Consider the following 21,803-nt stretch of genomic DNA (forward strand, 5'->3'; position numbering starts at 1 on the left):
TTCCAGACTGCTCTCCACAGAGGCTGGACCAATTTACATTCCCACCAGCAATGCAAAAGGGTTCCTCTGTCCCCACAGCCTCTCCAGCATTTGTTGCTGCTGTCCTTTTTGATATATGCCATTCTTACAGGAGTGAGGTGGTATCTTAGTGTTGTTGTAATTTGCATTTCTCTGACAATCAGTGACCCAGAGCAGTTTTTCATATGTTTGTTAGTCTTTGGGATCTCCTCTGTACTGAATGTTTTGTTCATATCCTCTGCCCATTTTTGGATGGGGTCATTTGCTTTTTTGGTGCTAAGTTTGCTGAGCTCTTTATATATTTTGGTGATTAGTTTCTTGTCTGATGTATGGCATGTGAAGATCTTCTCCCATTCTGTGAGGGGTCTCTTTGTTTGTTTAATAGTTTCTTTGGATGTGCAGAAGCTTTTCAATTTGATGTAGCCCCATTTGTTTGTTTCTGCTTTAGTCTTTCTTGCAATTGGGTTTATTTCATCAAAGATGTCCTTGAGGTGTAGGTGGGAAAGTGTTTTACCAATGTTTTCCTCTAAGTATTTGATTGTTTCTGGTCTAACATCCAGGTCTTTGACCCATTTGGAATTGATTTTTGTTTCTGGTGAGATAAAGTGGTTCAATTTCATTCTTCTGCATGTTACAATCCAGTTTTCCCAGCACCATTTATTGAAGAGATCTTCCTTCCATTTAATGCTTTGGGCCCCCTTATCAAAGATTAGATGTCCACAGGTGTGGGGTGCCTCCAACTTTAAAAAAAAAACTGCCTCCAAGGTTATCACTGGGACTAGGTGCCTGGGAGTGGAGTTAGGCAGGGAGAGAGAAAGACAGACAGACTTGTTTCACCACTTGTGAAGCATCTCCCCTGCAAGTGAGGAGTGGGGGCTTGAACCAAGGCCCTTGTTGATATTTTGCACTTAATTGAGTGTGCTAGTGCCCAGCTACCTTGGGTTCACTTACTTTATGTAGTACTTAGAAATGAACCCCTGGCCTGGTGTATGCATCATAGACTAAACGAGACATAGAGGAAGAGAGTGTGAGGGGAGAAAGAGAGATGGAGGAGAGACAGCACAGCACTGCTCTACAACTCATGAAACTTCTTTTATATGGTCCTCCATATTGTTGGGATCTCAATCCAGGCCCTAATGACTGGCAAAGTGTGCTATATACTGGGTGAGTTAGCTGCCAGCCCGTATTTATTTGTTTTTGAGAGAGGCAGGGAAGGGGCAGCTGAGAACCACTAGGCCCTCTTCTGCTATGATGTTCCAGGACCTGAACCATTCGCCCACCTCAAAGTCTTTTACTTTAGTGCAATACACCAACTCAAGTCCAAGTTATACTTAGTGTTTTCTGATATTATTTTTCAGCTTCTGTCTATGAGTGAGATCATCTCATGTTCATCATTTTATTTCTTACTTAATTTCACTTAACATGTTATCTTTAAGCTCCATCCAAGATGGAGTAGATGAATTCACCTTTTTTTTTTTTTGTCTCTAGGGTTACTGCTGGGACTCAGTGCCTGCACTACAAGTCCACTGCTCCTGGAGGCTATTTTTTTCCCCTTTTGTTGCCCTTGTTGTTTATTGTTGTTGTTGCTGTTATTGTTGTTATTACTGTCGTTGTTGGATAGGACAGAGAGAAATGGAGAGAGGAGGGGAAGACAGAGGGGGAGAGAAAGATAAGACACCAGCAGACCTGCTTCACCACTTGTGAAGTGACTTCCCTGCAGATGGGGAGCCAGGGCTCAAACCAGAATGTTTATGCCGGTCCTTGCACTTTGCACTGTGTGTGCTTAACTCGCTGCACTACTGCCCAGTCCCTGAATTCACCATTTTTAATAGCTGAGTAGTATTCCACTGTGTATATATACCACAACTTAACTCAGCCACTCATCTGTTATTGAACACCTGGGTTGCTTTCAGGTTTTGGTGAAGGTATAGTTTTTTTTTTTTTTTTTTAAGAATTTGTTTAGTCACTAGAAAGATAGGAGGGAGAGAAAGAACCAGATATCACTCTGGTACATGTGCTTCCAGGGATTGAATTTGGGAGCTCATGGTCAAGAATCCGTGCTTTATCCACTGCGCCACCTCCCGGACTATGAAGGTATAGTTTTAAAATAGATATTCAAGTTAAAGTGAGACTACTATATGGGTCCTAATGCAATATGACCAGTGTCTTTATAGTAAATTGAAGTTAGGATATTGGCACACACAGAGAAAAAACTCACGTGAAGACACATGAAGACCATGATTAATTACAAGTCAAGGAGAGAGGGCTAATAGGATGATGGCACACTGACCTTGAAATTCTGCCTTTCAGAATTATAAGAAAAAATGTTTCTGCTGTTTAAATTACTCATTCTGTGTTATTTTGTTATGGCACTCCTAAAAAATGCCTATGATATATTAAGTTTTTTATTTTCTTATGTTAAGCCGGCCTTGAATTCTTGAAAAAATTCCATGGTGTATAATCTCTTACATGTTAATGATTTTTTTTTAGTGTCCTGTTGAATATTTCTGTGCTTATACTCATATAAAAGAAGTATTGTTCATAGTTTTATTTTGTTGTGATGTCTTTGGTTAGTGTTTCTATTAGAATAAACTTGTTCTCAGAATGAGATAGGAAGTGTTCAACCACCTATTATTTGATGGTGTTTATAATGAACTGTTGTTAATAATTAATTTTAAATATTTGGTAGAATTCATTGTGGTGGGGTCTGGGTGGTGGCACACCCCGTTAAGCACACATAGTAATAGGTGCAAAGATCTGTGTTCAATCCTTTGTTCCCCACCTGTGGGGGGGACACTTCACAAGGTTGAAGCAGATCATCAGTGGTCTTATCTTACCTTTCTCTCTCCCTCTCTATCTCCCTCTCCCCTCTCAATTTCTGTCTGTCCTAGCCATGAGGTGCAGTGGATTTGTAGTGCTGGCTCTGAATCCCTGCAACAACCCTGGAGGCAAAAAAAAAAAAAAGAATTAATTTATTTGTGGTGGCCTTTGGTCCTTGAACTGTCCATCCTCCCTTCTTCCCACCCTTACACCCTCCCTCCCTCCCTGCCTTCCTTCCTTTCTCTTTTTTTTTTCTCCCCAGAAAATTATTGTGTCACAGTTCTGAGTGCTAAATGTACAGGATCAAGGTGTCAGCATAATTGATTCCTTCTAAAGTTGTAGGGGAAGAATATTCTGCAAGTCTCACTTTTTTGTTTCATTTTTCTTGTTCTTACTGAACTTTTAAATTTGTTATTGCCACCAGGGTTGATGCTGGAGCTTGATGCCAGCACTACATATCCACCACTCCTGGCAGCCATCCCTCCACTTCCCCCCCTTTCTATTTTATTTGTGAGGACAGAGAGAAATTGAGATGAGGAGATAAGGAGAGAGAAAGATAAGACACTTGCAGGCCTGCTTCACCACTCATGGGTGTAATGTGTGCCCTCATCCAGGTATGACATTACTCAGCCCCTTGCTGGACTTTTAAGAAATACTATTTTTTGGGAGTTGGGCAGTAGCGCAGTGGGTTAAGCGCATGCACATGGTGCAAAGCGCAAGGACCAGCATAAGGATCCTGGTTCAAGCCCCCAGCTCCCCACCTGTAGGGTAGTCACTTCACAGGTGGTGAAGCAGGTCTGCAGGTGTCTTTCTCTCCCCCTCTGTCTTCCCCTCTTTTGGGGGCTGGGCCCACTGCCTGGAATGTCCAGACCATTGTTTCCATGAGAGTTTGAGCAGGTAGACCACAGACCTTCCTCCCTCCGGGTTGAGATATGGCAGGTCCCTCCTGACGTCTGGAATTTATGACTTGGATCCCCCCACCCCCGACATGGGCGCCTCTCTACACATGCCACCCTTCCTCCCTTTATAAACAAAGACCATAAATTACTGTGTATGGCTAACTTGAAAACCGCCAGAAAACGTCCTGATTACTCAGCTGCCTCCCTTCCCCCCTGCCCTAAGTGCCTGCAAAATATACATTGTGATCAAACCTCGTATGGTAACCTTTTACTTGTGATCAAATAGTCTATAGATCAAAATGTGACTATGCATTGTGTTGCTCTGTGTTTGGGTTAATAATTACCTCAAGCCCCCCCCCCAATGGGTATAGTTGCCTGCCTTTCCCCCCAATAAACAAGTTGTCCCACTGAGGCTCTCCCAGAACTGACTGCTTGTCTCTCTGAGCACTTTGTCTCCGCCAAGCGAAGCCACCCCAGGACTCCTAGGGTGCCACTCTGACCCTTGCTTCCACTGGCCAGGGGCGCAGGGGACCTGGAGTGACAGCCTGCACCCCATCTCTCAATTTCTCTCTGTCCTATGCAACAACAACAACATCAGTAATAACAACAATAATAACTACATCAATAAAACAAGGGCAACAAAAGGAATAAATAAATAAATAAATAAATATTTTTAAAAAATGAAAAGAGGGGAGTTGGGCGGTAGTGCAGCGGGTTAAGCGCACGTGGCATAAAGCACAAGGACTGGCATAAGGATCCTGGTTCAAGCCCCCGGCTCCCCACCTGCAGGGGAGTTGCTTCACAGGTGGTGAAGTAGGTCTGCAGGTGTCTATCTTTCTCTCTCCCTCTCTGTCTTCCCCTCCTCTCTCCATTTCTCTCTGTCCTAACAACAACGACGTCAATAACAACAACAATAACTACAACAACAATAAAAAGACAACAAGGGCAACAAAAGGGAAAATAAATAATGTTAAACAAAAGAAAAGAAGAAAGATTATTTTTTATTAAAGTGAGACAGAAGGAGTTTCAAGTTTATCACCTACATGTGGGACAATCGTACCCAGTTCACGATTAGTAAAAACCTTTTCTGTCTCTGTTTGGACCATGTGCATTGTGTGCATTGGTGGATGAACAAGCCTGTTGTTAATATCTGTCTCCTTTGAGGGGATATAGGGTCTTCTGTAGCAAAAGAGGTAAGTTACCGTGTATCAGCCTCCAGGAAAAATCTACTGGTCACGGGGGACAGATATGTACTGTTGAAGCTAATCTTGTTCTGTATCTTCACTGTTTAAGTAAAGCATCTTTTCTGCCAGCACATTGTCATGTGTTTTTAATATTTATTTATTTTTATTGAGAAAAAGTTATTTTACAAGAGGAGTACAATATCACATTGCCCCAAGACAGGTGTCCGCACACCTCAACCACTACCACGTTGTGACTCTAATACCAGCATACAATGTAGAGAACTGTTTATAGAGTCCCCTTTTGGGACTGATAATAAGTGTACAATAACCTACTCTTTGCATAACATGTCATCAGCCATGGAGAATGTTCCATGTGCAGTTAGAATACATATTTTGCTACCTTTAGGTTAGTGTTTTATAGATTTTTTTTATGTATAGTTGGCTCACATTGTTGTTTTAATTTTCAAGTTTGGGGGGCTGGGCGGTGGCACATTTGGTTAAGTGCACATACTACTATGTGCAAGGACCTAGGTTTGAGCTCCCACTCCCCACCTATAGCAATGACACTTTACAAGAGGTAAAGCAGGTCTGCAGGTCTCTCTCTTTCTCTCTCTCTCCTCCTTCCCCCTCAATTTCTCTCTGTCCTATTGAATGAAATTTTTTTTAAAAAGGAAAAAATGCCCACCAGGAGTGGTGGGTTTGTAGTGCTGGTACTGAGCCCCAGTGATAAGCCTGGAGGCAAAATAATTCAGGTTCCTTATTGACCTTCTGTCTAGTTGTTATTCATTACTGGAAGTTGGGTATTAAAGATTTCAACCCTTTTTAAATAAATATTTTATTAAATACTTATTCTACCTCTTGTTGTTTCATCATTGTGGTTACTATTGTTATTATTGATGTCATTGTTGTTGGATAGGACAGAAATCAAGAGAGGAGGGGCAGACAAGAGAGGGGAAGAGAAGGATAGACACCTGCAGATCTGCTTCACTACTTGTGAGGTGACCCCCCTGCAGGTGGGGGATTTCAACTCTTAGTGCTTAGCTGTCTATTTCTTCTTTCAATTTTTTCCCCCAGAGCACTGCTCAACTCTGGCTAAGAGTGATGGAGAAGATTGAATCTGAGACCTCGGAGAGTATTTTTGCATAACCATTATACTATCTCCCCCACCCTCATTTCAATTTTGTCAGTTTTTGTTTTATGTTTTTTGAGCTTCCCTTATAACTAACTGGCTGTATGTTTATAATTACTATGCCTTCTGAATGGAAGCTTTTGTCATTATAAAATGTCTATTTCTAGTAATATTTTTGTGCTACTAGTGTAATCATTCCATTTCTCTTTCTCATAGTATATGTTTTTAACATCCTTTCAGAAGATATTTATTTATTTATTGGATAGAGACAGAGGGTAATTCAGAGGGGAGCGAGGGAGGAGGGAGGGATGGGGGAGAGAGAGAGAGACCTGTAGCATTACTTTACTGCTTGCAATGCTCTCCTTCTGTAGGTGGGGACTGGGGTCATGAACCTGGATCCTTGAATATTTTAACATGTGTGCTCAGCTAGGTGTACCACCGTCAAGCCCCCTATGTTTTTACATTGTTTTATTTTTTATTTTTGTCTTTGACTCAAGTGTCCTTTAAACATGTTTGGAGTTAATAGTTTAAAAATCTAGTCTGGGGCAGGGGTAGACTGCATAATGTTTATGCAAAGAAACTCTCATGTGTGAGGCTACAAATTCCCTGCACCACCATAAGCCAGAGCTGAGCAGTGCTTTGGTGAAAAATAAGTAAATAAAAAATTTTAAAAATATACTCATAATTAAGCCTTTTGATTTTTTTCCACCATGGTTATTGCTGGAATTCTGTTCTGTACAACAATCAAGTTGCTCCAAATGTCCTCTTCTTTTTCTTTGAATGAGGGTGAGGAGAGGAGATAATGAGGCTCCAGAGTCCCAAATTCAGTGCCCCATGCACCACTATACACCAGAGCTGAACAGTGCTCTCAGGAAGGGAAGGAAGGAAGGAAGGAAGGAAGGAAGGAAGGAAGGAAGGAAGGAAGGAAAGGAAAGGAAAGGAAAGGAAAGGAAAGGAAAGGAAAGGAAAGGAAGGAAAGAAGGTAGGAAGGGAGAGTAGGAAGGTGGGTGGTTGAAAGTTTAGTAAAGAACTCTGGGGCAAGGGGAGGGGAGTATTCAGGTCCTAGAACATGATGGAGGAGGAGGAGGGTGTGTGTGTTTAGAGTTTTATGTAGAAAACAGAAAAGTTACACATGTACCTATTCATGTATTTTACTGCCACTGTAAACCATTAATCCTTCAAAAGGGGGAAAAAAGAGAGAAAGATCATGAGGGGGACAGTGAGCGAGGGAGAGGGAGAAAGAGAGGGGGGTAGGCACCTACAGCACAGCCCCACTGTTCATGAAGCTTCTCCCTTGCAGTTGGGGACTGGGGGTTTGAACCCTGGTCTTATGACATGATCACATATAATTGTATTTATGTCTACCTTTTAACTTTTATTTTCTTTTTTTAACTTTCATTTATTTATTTAAGAAAGGAGACATTAACAAAATCATAGGATGGGGGGGTACAACTCCACACAATTCCTTCCACCCAATCTCTATATCCCGTCCCCTCCCCAGTAGCTTTCTCATTCTCTGTCCCTCTGGGAGCATGGACCCAGGGTCGTTGTGGGTTGTATTTTCTTTTTTATTGAAGTATAGTTTACATACATTATTTTAGCTTCATAATATAACAGTCATTTAACATTTGCATACATTTCAAAGTGATCAAAGTAAGTCTATATACCATCTTCTTTCAACAACTTTCAAATTATTGATTTTAATCCCCATCCTATACATTACATTTCCCTGGCTTATCTTGTAACTGTAAGTTTGGATCTCTTGATATCCTTTTTACTCATTTCACCCAGTCAACCCTGCTTCCTCTTGTATAACCAGCAACCCCTTTTTTGTCTCTGATTTTAAATTATTTTAGCTTCTTTTCTCTTTTATTTTCTCTTTTTTGAGATTCCACATACAAGTGAAACCATATGTATCTCTGTCCGGCTTATTTCACTTAGCAGAAAACCCTCAGTGCCCACTCATATTGCTCTTTAAATGTTTTTATTTACTTATTATTGGATAGAGACAGACAGAACTTGAGAGTGGGGAGAAAGAGACAGAGAGACACCTGCAGCCCTGATTCACTGCTTGTGAAGCTTTCCCTCTGAAGGTGGGGACCAGGGACTTGAACTTGGGTTCTTGTGCATTGTAATGTGAGCACTTAACCAGGTATGTCACTGCCTGGCCCCAAGCCCATTCATATTGTCACAAACGGCAAGATTCAATTATTTTTTATGGCTGAGCTATATTTCCTTATACTTTTATGCACACATATACCATCATTACTTTCATCGATCCATTGGTGGACACTTAACATTTTCCCATATCTTGCCTATTGTAAACATTGCTGCAATGAATATAGAAGTGCATATATCTCTTTAAATTAGTGTTTTTTTCTTTAGGTAAATACCCAGAAGTGGAGTTGCTAGCTTATATGATAATTCATTTTACAACTTTTGAGAAACCTTCATATTATTTCCCCTACTGACTGCACCAGTTTACACTTTTACCAACAATACACAAGATTTTTCTTTTTTTCCATACTTTTGCTAACAAAAGTATGTTTGTTTCTTGCCTTTTTGATAATCATCATTCTAACAAGAATAAGGTAATTATGTATTGTGTTTTGGCTTGCCTTTTCTTTTTGTGTGTGTTTGTGTCAGTAAAGCTTTATTTATAAACATGTGGGCTGAGTTTGGCTCTCTTAACAGTAATGCTGAGCATCTTTCATTAGCCATTGATACATCCTTTTAAAGAAAAATATCAATTCTGTTCCTCTGTCATTTTTTAAATAACATTCAAAAATTTGAGTTGTGTGAGTCATTTGTATACTTTTATATTAACATTTTATCAGTTATATGACTTGAAATGATCTTTTCCTATTCACTAGGCTGATTTTTATTATTTCTGATGATTTCCTTTATTGTGAAGATGATTTTTATTTTGATGTACTCTTATTTATTTATATTTGGGTTTTTTTTTCCTTGGCTGGGGTCAAATCTAGAAAAGTGTATATACTAATGTTGAGGAACTTACCATCTATGTTTTTTCTAAGAATTTTATAGTTTCAGGTCTTGTAGTCAATTCTCGATTACAGTTTGAATTGTGTTTTGTCTGTATGGTGTAAGATAATGTTGTCATTTCTTTTGTATTTAGTTTTCCCAATATTTATTAAATAGACTACACGGGCAAATTTCAGGGCTAACAGGAACAGTGTTGTGTCACTTTCTGAGAGAGTTTCTATTTGTTGTCCTAATTCTGCAAAAACAGTCTTGCCACATTTACTGTTTCTACAAGGCAGCTCCTGCAGAACACAGTGTGAAAGAGTTACTGTTTTTCATCGAGCCAGATTTATCAATTTCATATAAACATGTGTGTTTAGGGTCATGCCAGGTAGTCAAGTCATATCCTTTTAAGAGTGTGGTTTCTACTTCAAAGTTTGACATGCAGACCTGAGAACGTCTCTGGTTTTTGGGTTTCTTTTACCCCTTCTATATCCTGGGGGTGTTTAGCAACATCAGTGTGAAGAATCACATTCTGTTTGTTTTTATTTTTATTTAAGCTGAAGCACAGTTTTAGCAAACCTTCTATAGTTATTTATGCTATTTTAATTGCCACCAGGGTTATCACTGGGACTCAGTGCCTGCTCAATCAATCCACTATTCCTGGCTGTCATACTTTCTTTTTTTATAGAAACAGAGAAATTGAGAGGAGAGGGGAGAGAAAGAGAGACACCTGCAGCACTGCAAATCATATTCAGAAGTTCTAGAAGCTAGAATGCAGACATGTCTTTTTAGGTATCACAACTCAACCCACTATAATATGTAATAGTAAAATCATAATAAAGCAAAGAAAATAAATGGAGCTATAACAGGAGTAAGAGTTTTATTACTCAGTGGAATTAAGTTAACACAAATCTTAAGGAAATGCAAGAAAATTCAAATGTATATCATGAAGTCTAAAGGAACCACTAAGAAATAACACATTTAAAATATTTACTTAATAAAAACAAGTCAATAAGAGAAGAGCACAGAAACAAAACAGAAAGCAAATAGGGATCCAGTTCAAGATGGTACTGTAAGGAAGACCCTGGGCTGACCTCCTTCCACAGCCACAGCAAATACACAATTATACAGAATAGTTATGTCTGAGAAAGATCTTCAAATGAGCTGAACAGTTCCACAAGAAGGGAGAAATGTTCCACACCAAAATGGGTAGGAGATAAGGAGAAAGAGTCTCCCAAAGAAACCTCACATCCCAAACAGCAACCTGCACTTGGGAACTACCTCACAAATAATGAGCATCTCTCTGAGAAGTGAGGGGTTCCTAGCCCACCACAGGCATCCTAACCCTTGGGATCTGCCCCTAGAGAGACAGGTGCCTCAAATACCTAGCTTTGAAAATAGATGGAGAATCAGGGATGCAGGTGTTTTATCTTTCTCTCTCTACCTCCCCCTCCTCTCTCAGTTTTTCTCTGTCCTATGCACTAAAATGGGAAAAAAATGGCTTACAGGAGCAGTGGATATCCATAGTGTTGGCACCAAGCCCCAGTGAATACCCTGGAGGAAAAAAAATGATGTGGTTTACAACCAGGGGGCCCAAGAGGTGATGAAGACCTAAGACGAGAGTTTTCTCTTCAAGTGCAAATGTACACATTCACTCACTCCAGAACCCGGCACAAAAGCAGCAACTTGAAAAACACTTAAGTCATATATGAAGGAGACATATGGTTAATCATAAAGCCTCTACTAGGGATCAAGGATCTCTTGGGAACATTCTCCAGGAAAAGAGGCATGTTCAAGCTTTGTTGGTGTAACCCCCACTGTCTTTCTAGAGCAGGCATCACCATGCTGACTATGCTGACCCAGTCTAGCTGTGACCACCTACACAGTCTAAGACACTGCTAGCCATGGCAGGACTCTTAACAATAACCACTCTGGTCTTGCGTGATTTAATGCTGGGCCTCATTACAGATCACCTGCAACTCCCAGAAAGAAGATTATGAATTCATTAAGAGCTTCAGTTCTTGCACCTGTCCCCATATTGACAGATCTTGAAGTCAGACTTATTTCTATCTGTGCTCCTACAAGGTCATGCATTGATAGACTTTAAAAGCTGTTGACTGAGGGTTTGGACTCTAGTCTGTCTGGAACTAGATTTTACAAAGATAAACCTGTTCCATTAGAATAGTAGCAGGCTTTGGCAACAAGGAGGACCTATCATGAAAAAACCAGGCTATTTACACAACCACAAAGGTTTATGGGACAACTACAAGGTAAGGAAAATCTGGACAATAAAGTTTAATAGTTATTCAAGAGCACCTTTTCAAGACTGAAAGAGGCAACTGTTTCATCTATACAGAAATATACACAAAAATTATATAGAAATAAACACAAAATTGGAAAATGAAATATGAATATTTTCCAAGTAAACAAGATAAAAACTCAGAAAAAGATTTTAAAGGAACAGATAGATATTAGCAACTTAACAGCTGGATAATACAAAGCAATGGCCATAAAGATGCTTATAGAACTTATAATATGACTTGCATATCAGAAACTTTGCAGGTCAAAAAGGAATGAAATGATATATTCAAAGAAATGAAAGAAAAAATCCTCCAACAAAGAATACTGTACCCAGCAATATTACCACTCATAATTGAGGGAGAGTTAAGTGTTTTCCATAGAGTCAAAAGCTAAAGAAGTTCACAGCACTAAAACAGTGTTACAATAAAATAAAAAAGTCTTTTTAAAGTTGAAAATAAATTATACAGAGGCCCAGGTAGGGGTGCATCGAGTTAGACACCCATATCATTATACACAAGGACCTGCACAAGGATCCATGTTCGAGCCCCTGCTCCCCACCTGCAAACATGAGAATGTTCACTAGCAGTGCTGTAGTGCTGTGGTGTCTCTCCCTCTCTCCCTGTTTTTCTTTTTATCTCCCTGTCTCTATCTGGAATAGAATTCACCACAAACAGAGAATTCGTGTAGATGCAGAGCCTCCGTGATAACCCTGGGTGGGGGGTGGTGCCGGGGGAAGAGAGAAAGGGAGGGAGAAAACATAGATATAGAGAAGAAGGCCATGTAAAGATAATGGCAAAAAGTGGAGGAACACAAATAGTCACCAAGAGGGGGCCAGGTGGTGAGGCACATAGCACCATGTGAAACAATCCAGGTTTGAACCCCCACTCCCCACCTGCAGGAGGAAGTTTTGCAAGCAGTGAAGCAGGTCTGCAGGCATTTGTCTTTCTTCTCTATTTCCCCCCTCTTCTCTCAATTCTCTGTCCCAACAAATAAAATAGAAAGAGTGCTGGGCTAGCTTCGCGGGCAGGAGATAGACAACCAGGGACTCATGGCTGAGCTGTACGCAGTATCTCTTTATTCATGCAGAACATAGCACAATCTAAGCCAAGCTAAGCTATATATAATCCCAATCCTGTGTATATATATATATTTGCCAAGTAGGGGGAAACAGGATGTGACCTAGAGAGAGTGGAGCAAAAAGTGACTGGTGCAAATCAGGGTGTACTACGAGAGGGGGCGGAGCAAAAAGACATCATGAACCAGTGGGGATTAAACCACTGCCCTGCAGGCAGGGTAGTGCTTAGTTAACAGTGGTTATATAAATAGAATACAGTGTTAAGCAGGGGGGATTAAACCAATGAAACAGAAGGGGTCTTGGAAGCATACCAACAAAAGAGGAGAAAGAAAAAAAAGTAAACATGGCTTTCAGGACCACTGGATTATTCAATGTGCAGTCACCAAACTCCAGTGATAAACTTAGAGACAATAAACAAAAAGTCTCTTTATTTTTAAATACTTTTTAATATTTATTTATTTTCCCTTTTGTTGCCCTTGTTGTTTTTCATTGTTGTTGTAGTTATTGTTGTTGTCGCTGTTAGGACAGAGAGAAATGGAGAGAGGAAGGGAAGACAGAGAGGGGGAGAGAAAGACACCTGCAGACCTGCTTCACCACCTGTGAAGCAGCTCCCCTGCAGGTGGGGAGCCAGGGGCTCAAACCGGGATCCTTAGACTGGTCCTTGCACTCTGCGCCACATGTGCTTAACCCGCTGTGCTACCACCCGGCAACAAAAAGTCTCTTAAGAGTGGACTAGGAATAGAATACTCCCTATAAGTACTTGATAGTTTCTGGTCTAACATCCAGGTCTTTGATCCATTTGGAGTTGGCTTTTGTTTCTGGTGAGATAAAATGGTTCAATTTCATTCTACATGTTTCAACCCAGTTTTCCCAGCACCATTTATTGAAGAGAGCCTCCTTCCTCCATTTAATAATTTGGGCTCCTTTATCAAATATTAGATGTTCATAGGTGTGGGGGTTTAGTTCTGGGCTTTTAATTCTGTTCCACTGGTCTGTGTGCCTATTTTTGGTCCAGTACTAGGCTGTTTTGATTATGATGGCCTTGTAGTACAGTTTGAGATCTAGGAGTGTGATACCTCCATTTCTGTTTCTTTTCCTCAAGATCGTTTTGGTGACTCTTGGTGTTTTCTGGTTCCAGATAAATGACTGTAATTTTTGTTCTATTCCCTTAAAGAAGCTTGGTGGAACTTTGATGGGTATCACATTAAATTTATATATGGCCCTGGGCAGAATATTCATCTTGGTGTTATTAATTCTTCCAATCCATGAGCATGGGATATCTTTCCATTTTGGTACCATTTTCTATTTCTTTGAGTAGTGACTCATAGTTTTCAGTATACTGTTCTTTCACTTCTTTGGTCAGGTTTATTCCTAGGTATTTTATTGATTTTGCTGCAACAGTGAATGGGAGTGATTTCTGGATATCCTCTTATTCAGACTTAGTGTTTGCATAAAGAAATACCACTGATTTTTGTACATTGATTTTGTAGCTTGACACCTTGCTATATTGCCTAATGATTTCCAGTAGCTTTCTGCTGGATTCTTTAGGTTTTTCTATGTATACTAGCATATTATCTGCAAATAGTGAGGTTTGAATTTTTCCCTTCCAATCTGTATTCCTTTGATTTCTTTCTCTTGCCTGATTGCTATGGCGAGAACTTCCAGTACTATGTTGAAGAGTAATGGTGATAATGGACAGCCCTGTCTAGTCCCCTATCTGAGGGGGTTGCTTTCAACTTCTGTCCATTGAGTATGATGTTAACTGTAGGTATGCTGTATATGGACTCCACTATCTTGAGGAATTTTCCATCTATTCCCATTTTTTGTAGTGTTGAGTATGAATAGGTGTTGGATTTTGTCAAAGGCTTTCTCTGCATGTATTGAGATAATCATGTGGTTTTTGGTTTTGCTTTTATTGATGTGGTAAATGTCATTGATTTGATTGACTTATGTGTATTGAACCAGCCTTGCATTCCTGGGATAAATCCCACTTGGTCGTGATGGACAATTTTTTTGATATACTGTTGTATCCGGTTGGCTAAGATCTTGTTCAATATTTTAGCATCTATGTTCATCAGAGAAATTGGTCTGTAGTTTTTCTTTTTTGTTGTGTCCCTATCTGCTTTTGGTATCAGGATGATGTTGGCTTCATAGAATGTTGAAGGGAGTGTTCCTGTTTCTTTGATCTTTTGGAAGAGCTTTAAAAGTATAGGTATTAACTGTTTCTTGAAGGTTTTATAGAATTCATTTGTAAAGTCATTTGGTCCTTGGCTTTTGTTGTTGGGAATATTCTTAATAACTGTTTTGATTTCTTTGTGATTGGTCCATTTAGGTTTTTTTTTTAATTTTTAAAAATTTGTTACTGGATAGAGACAGGGAGAAATTGAGAGAGAAGGGGGAGATAGAGGAAGAGAGACAGAGAGACACCTGCAAACCTGTTTCACTGCCTGTGAAGTGACTCTCCTGCCAGGTGGGGAGCCAGGGCTCAAACCGGGATCCTTAAGCTGGTCCTTGAGCTTTGTGCCACATGTGCTTAACCCACTTCGCTACTGCCCGACTCCCAGTCCATTTAGGTTTTGTAGGAGCCTTCAGGAGTCCAGTCCTATCAACACCTTTAGTTTGGATTTTTTTCCTTCAAAGCTGGGAAAAACTGTCTTAAGTCCCTTAGTTTGTGGGAATTTTTTTCATAGCAGCTGCAGGAAACCAACAAACATCTCCATATATTATGAAATCAGAAAAATACTTTTATACTGATTAATTTATCTAGTTTTATAACTTTTAAGATTATTGAAAAATGTTCTGCTCATTTGTTCCTATTGATTTATTATTTATTTTAATAACTTTTTATTAGTGATTTAATAATGATTGACAAGATTGTGGTATAAGAGGGTACAATTCCATACAATTCCCACCACCAGAGTTCTATATCCCCTCCCTTCCATTGGAAGTTTACCTATTCTTTATCCCTCTGAGAGTATGGACCAAAGATCTTTATGGGGTATAGAAGGTGGGAGGTCTGAGTTCTGTAATTGCTTCTCCACTGGACATGGGTGCTGGACAAGGTGGCCCCATATCCCCAGCCTGTTTCTATCTTTCCCTAGTGGGGTAGGGCTCTGGGAAGGTGGAGTTCAAAGACACATTGATTTGGTTGTCTGTCCAGGGAAGTCAGGCTGGCATCATGGAAGCATCTACAATTTAGTGGCAGAAAAGCATTAAGATATAAAACGGGGTCGGGTGGTATCGCAGTGGGTTAAGCGCACATGGCTTGAGGCGCAAGGACCAGCATAAGGATCCGGGTTGGAGCATTCGGCTCCCCACCTGCAGGGGGGTTGCTTCACAAGTGGTGAAGTAGGTCTGCAGGTGTCTATATTTCCTCCCCTCTGTCTTCCCATCCTTCCTCGATTTCTCTCTGTCCTGTCCAACAACAACAACAGCAATTACAATGATAACAAGGGCAACAAAAAGGGAAAAAGTAGCCTCCAGGAGCAGTGGATTCATAGTGCCCAGCACTGAGCCCCATCAATAACCCTGGAGGCAAAAAAAAAAAAGATAGAAAACAGAACAATTTGTTTAATAATCAGAAACTTGAAGGTAAAAGTATAGCAGATGAAATTTGGGGTCTTCATGTTGGAAGGAGCTAGGATTCTATTTTTAAGTATATTCCAAGGGACCCATGACTTTACTAATTTTTGCCTGAGCCCAACAGCTAATGTGCAGGTGGGCTGTTCCTGTGGATTTAAATAGCCCTCTGATGTCATCTGCTTTATTTAGTACAGCTGTTTTCCTATCTATATCTTTTATACATACTATATAATTGGCAGAGCTATTACATTTATTTTCAATATATTTTTTAAATATTTTCTTTATTGGATAGAGAAATGGAGAAATTGGGGGTGAGTGGTGGCACATTAGGTTAAACACACATAGTACTAATTGCAAGGACTCATACAAGGATTTGCTTAAGGATCCCAGTTCAAGCCTCTAGCTCTCCACCTGAAGAAGGTCACTTTACAGGTGGTGCAGCAGGTCTGCAGGTGCCTGTCTTTCTCTCCCCCTTCTACCTTCCCTTCCCTTCTCAATTTCTCTCTGTCTTAGCCTATAAAAAAAAGGGGGGGGGAAATGGCTTCCAGAAGCAGTTGATTCATAGTGCAAGCACCGAGCCCCAGCAATAACCCTGGAGGAAGCGGGGGAGGGGGGGTACAGAAAGGGAGAAATAAATAGAGAAGGGGAAATAAAGAAGGAGAGAGACATCTGAGCACTGCTCCATCACTTGTGAAGCTCCCACCCCCCTGCAGGTTAGAACTGGGGCCTTGAACCCCTGTCTTTGTGCTTAGTAACGTGTGCTCCACTGAGTGTGCCTAGCCCCACTACTACATTTCTATATGTCATGGACTCAACAATATGTATCTATATATTACTTCATACAATAGGTCTTTAAAGAAAGAGTGGATATACCTCACAGCATGTTTCACAGGGATCTCTCTTATTTATTTATTTATTTATTTATCTTCCAGGGTTATCGCTGAGGTTCAGTGCCTGCACTACAAATCCACTTCTCCTGGAGACCATTTTTCCCCTTTTATTGGATAGAACAGAGAAAGATTGAGAGAAGAGGGAGAGATAGGAGGAGAGAATGAGCTCTCACTCTTGTTAGATCTGGTTTGGACACTTTGTTAAGCTATTTTATAGGATGAAAATGTACTTAATCTGATTGTGATATCCTGTATTTTAATTTAGTTTTCATATGTACATAGCATATCCCCAGAGAATAGTTCTAAACACTAAAAAACCTTGTTTAAAGTACAATATCATCTTCTTTTCTTTTATTTCTTTTCCTCTTCTCTTCTCTTCTTTTCTTTTTTTTCCCACCTCCAGGGTTATCGCTGGGGCTCAGTGCCTGTGCTACAATTCCACTGCTCCCAGAGGCCATTTTCCCCCCATTTTTATTGACCTTGTTGTTGTCATTATTGTTATTGTTGTTATTTCTGTTGTTGGACAAGACAGAAATCAAGAGAAGAGTGGAAGACAGAGAGGGGGAGAGAAGGATAGACACCTGCAGACCTGCTTTACTGCTGGAACTGGGATCTTCGAGCCAGTCCTTGAGCTTTGTGCCTTGTGCATTTAACCCACTACTCTACTGCCCGGCCCCCAACAATATCCTTTTTCTAACAATCTCTTAGGTGAGTATCATATTTACAATTTTATTGGTTGACTTTAAGCTCTCTAATTAAAGTTCATACTTCAGGGCTATAAATCTTTTAAAATTATTTTGAATGGAGATAGAAATTGAGATGTATGGGAAGATAGAGAGGGAAAGTGGGAAGTGGGGGAGACGGAGAGGAGGAAAGATACCAATAGCATTCTTTCATCATCTGTGAATCTTCCCTCCAGTGGGTAGGGTTAAGAGAACCTGAGTCCTTGTGCACTGTAACATGCATGCTCTACTGGGTGAGACACTATCCCCAGTACCTTGGCTATAAATCTTTTAAATTTACAGCTTAATGCAAAGCTTGAAGGGAGAACCTTATGATAATAGTCGTGGCAATAGATCCCAAGCAGAAATCAGCACTCTTTCCTTCTCACCACTTTCTATCCCACATGCACTATGGTTTAAAAGTCCAGGGCTTTTCTAAAGGCAAGTACACTTCTCCAGGTGTATCTTATGTACTGCTAATGGAAATGTAAAAACTATAAACTTTCACCCCCAAATAGCTTGGCACTGAAGTAGATAGTTAATTTTGTTTCTGAATCTTGGTGAAAAATATGTTTAATTTTTTTGGGTTATTCCATACCCTCAGTGATGGTTATGACTCCAATATAGTGGCTGACACATTACCTGCTTTAATTTTATCTAAGATTTGGTGTAAGTGATCTTTTGGCTCCTTAATTCTGAACCAAAAAATAGCCCAGAGCATTTACTATTTGCAGTGTCTTATGTTGCTGTGCTGTCCTTGCTGTTTTCCCCTGGTTGAGATTAGTGCATGGATTTGTGATGTTTCTGATAGGTGATTTAGTAGCACAATCAAGTTACCAATCCCACTTTTAGATGTAAGTACAGAATGCTGAACCTCCTTTCTCTTTATTAAAATCAGCAATTTAAAATTTGTTGGAGTGTGGGGCCAGGCAGTGGCACACCTGGTTAAGCACCCATGGCACGTAGTGCAAGGACCAGTGCAAGGATCCCAGTTAAGCCCCTGGCTTCCCACCTGCAGGAGGGTCACTTCACAAGCAGTGAAGCAAGTCTGTAGGTGTCTTTCTCACCCTTTCTCTGTATTTCCCTCCTCTCTGGATTTCTCTCTGTCCTATTTGTGAGAAAGTGAGTTTACCAAAGGCTTTTCTCAGAGCTCTCTCATTTTAAAGGTTCTTCATTTTGTCAGGTGGCCAGACAGAGGCCACCTGGCTCCTTTGATAATTGGGAAACTCCCTCTTGCTGAGTACCCAAGGCCAGCTGGCTCTTCAGATGTTAAGAGACTCTTCCTCCTGCTGAAGGCCCTAAGGACAACTGTTTACAAAGAGTGAGATTACAGAACTCACAAAACAAACAAACAAAAATGCCCATTTGCTCCTCTGCCCCTTGGGATAAGAGTGACCATCCTGTTACTGACCATTATAAAGAGACATGAGTTTGAAGATTCTCTGTCTCTCTCTCCCAGTCGGGCCACTTTTGGCACTCTGGCTTGGTAGGGGGGAACCCCTCAGCTCTCCTTGTGTGTGTCAGTTCCTGTGTCTTTACATGTGTAAGTTGTTATAATGGCTATTCTATGTGCTTGTGTGAATAAATACTTCATCTTCCTCTATTTCCTGTGTTGGCCTCAGTTGATCTTAGTTTACAATGGGTACAGTCAGAAACAAAACTGAACACTATCCAACAGCAACAACAACAACAACAACAACCAAATGGAAAGAAAGTGGCCTCCAGGAGCAGTGGGTTCATAGTGCAAGCTCCAAGCTCCAGCCATAACTCTGGAAGATATATCCAAGCAGGGGGCCAGGCAGTGGCACACCTGGTTAAGCATACACATTACCATGTGCAAAGACACAGTTAGAGTCCCCCCCCCAACCTGCATGGAAACTGCTTCATAAGTGGTGAAACAATACTGCATGTGTCTCTTCCTCTCCCTCTCTATACCCCCTCCTCTCTCAATTTCTCTCTGCCTATCCAATAAAAACAGAATGAAGGGGGGTGGGAAAAGGAAAAAAAATGGCCATTGGGAGCGGTGGATTCATAGTGTAGGCACTGAGCCCCAGCAATAACCCTGGCAATAAAAATTAAAAGAAAGAAGTTCAAGCCCCGGCTCCCCACCTGCAGGGGGGTTGCTTCACAAGCGGTGAAGCAAGTCTGCAGGTGTCTATCTTTCTCTCCCCCTCTCTGTCTTCCTTTCCTTTCTCCATTTCTCTCTGTTCTATCCAACAACAACATCAATAACTACAACAATAAAAACAAAAAGGGCAACAAAAGGGAAAATGAATAAATAAATATTTAAAAAAGAAGAAGAAAGAAAGAAAGAAAGAAAGAAAGAAAGAAAGAAAGAAAGACCCAAGTGTATACTAAGGGTGAGATGAATAGTACTGAACTCCTGTATACCCAATACTCAGATTCAGTAATTATCAGGACTTTCAGGCAGTTTGTTGTCATGAAAATATAATGCCCTTAGGACTGGGTGATGACTCATCCAGTAGTGTGCACTCATTGCCATTTTTGAAGACTGGAGTTCAGATCCAAGTTATCAACTTGGTGGTGGTGGTGGGAGCAAGTGTAGCAGTATAGATCTCTTACTCTATCAGAAAACTAAAAGTAAAATAAGAAAGAAAAATGGCTACCAAGAATGGTGAAGTCATGTAGCCACTGAGCCCCAGTGATAATCCTGGCGGGTGTAGATGCATGTGTGAATTAAAGCTTTCAGGGATGGATATATGTGTGAGTGAGAGTGAGAGTGAGAGTGAGAGTGAGAGTGAGAGTGAGAGTGAGAGTAAGAGAGAGGGAGAGAGAGAGAGAGAGAGAGAGAGAGAGAGAGAGAGAGAGGGAGAGGAAGGGGAGAGAGAGAGGCAGGCCATCCCTAAAAACTTTCTTTTATTGCTGGGCCCCATGACTACATGGTGAATGCTCCTAGCAGTCATTTTCACCTTCTCTTCTTAATTTTCATTTGATAGAGATAGAAATTGAGAGGGAAGGAGGAGAAGCAACACTGCTTCACTATTCCTGAAGCTTCTCCAGGGGGACCAGGGTTTGAACCTGGGTGTTTGCACATGGTAATATGTGCACTCTACTGGGTGTACCATCACTCAGCACCCCCTGAAAGCTTTAATTCTTGTTCTAATTCAGTTTTTGTTTTTCAGAGTTTTATTTTTAGGGCCTTGAAGCCTGCACATGTGTTAATGATTTGAATAAATAGCTTCTAGTCTGCTAGGGTGATGCACAACAGTTTATATAACAGGCTTTCCTGGGCTCAATCCTTGGCACCAACATAAACCAGAATTGAGCAGTGCTTAAACAACACCTTCATGTTTAATAGTCATTCTGTTTTTCAGCTCTCCTCCCTTTCAGGATACAAACCATTGATTGTGGGGTTCTAAGTGGATTTTGTAGCTTAGAAATGTTTTTTTAGAGATGATCACTATCCTGCTTTCTGTGAGGATCAACTTTAAAAAATGTTGGAGGGAGCAGGGTAGATAGAATAATCGTTATTCAAAGAGACTCTCATGCTTGAGGCTCCGAAGTCCCAGGTTCAATCTCCCACACCACCATAAGCCAGAGCTGAGCAGAGCTGTAGTGTTTCTGTGTCTTTCTCTCTGTGCATCTATCTCAAAAATAAACAAACAAATAAATAAAAATTTAAAAATGTTGGAGGACGAATGAGCATTTAACCTATTTTTGCCCTGCCTCTAGTTTTTTTTTTTCCCCTCCTCTAAATATTGCAAAAGAGTTAACTACAGAGCCATTTCCTGGTCCACTCTGGGGAGTACCTCAGTTCCCTCTTTCTCATCTCCCTTCTTTTCACTTCTCCTCACCCCCGGTTTTGAGATTAGTTGTCAGGTTTTTGCTCATTTGTTCCATGTGTCTGATGCTTTATGTCAACTAGTACCTCACCTCCTCTCTCATCCAGAATACTCTCAGTATGGCCTCCTGGAGAAAGAGAAATTGCTTACCTGAAAAACTATATATAGTAACTAAAGAACCCAGGATGTACACCAATGCTTTTCTTTTTTTTATTTTTAATTTTTTAAAGTTTTTTTTATTATTTATTCCCTTTTGTTGCCCTTGCTGTTTTATTGTTGTAGTCACCATTGATGTCATTGTTGTTGGATAGGACAGAGAGAAATGGAGAGAGGAGGGGAAGACAGAGAGGAGGAGAGAAAGATAGACACCTGCAGACCTGCTTCACCGCCTG

At 40.5% G+C, this 21,803-nt stretch overlaps 2 protein-coding genes across 5 annotated transcripts in view; both read left to right on the forward strand.

Moving 5' to 3' along the window:
* Positions 1-21,803, forward strand: part of LOC103108622 (protocadherin alpha-1-like) — a 209,738-nt gene that overhangs the window by 109,073 nt on the left and 78,862 nt on the right.
* LOC103108553 (protocadherin alpha-C2) overlaps positions 1-21,803 on the forward strand; it is a 219,943-nt gene that overhangs the window by 69,431 nt on the left and 128,709 nt on the right. The window lies entirely within an intron of this gene.

This window comes from Erinaceus europaeus, chromosome 2, assembly GCF_950295315.1.
Source record: "Erinaceus europaeus chromosome 2, mEriEur2.1, whole genome shotgun sequence".
In the NCBI taxonomy this organism is placed as follows: domain Eukaryota; kingdom Metazoa; phylum Chordata; class Mammalia; order Eulipotyphla; family Erinaceidae; genus Erinaceus; species Erinaceus europaeus.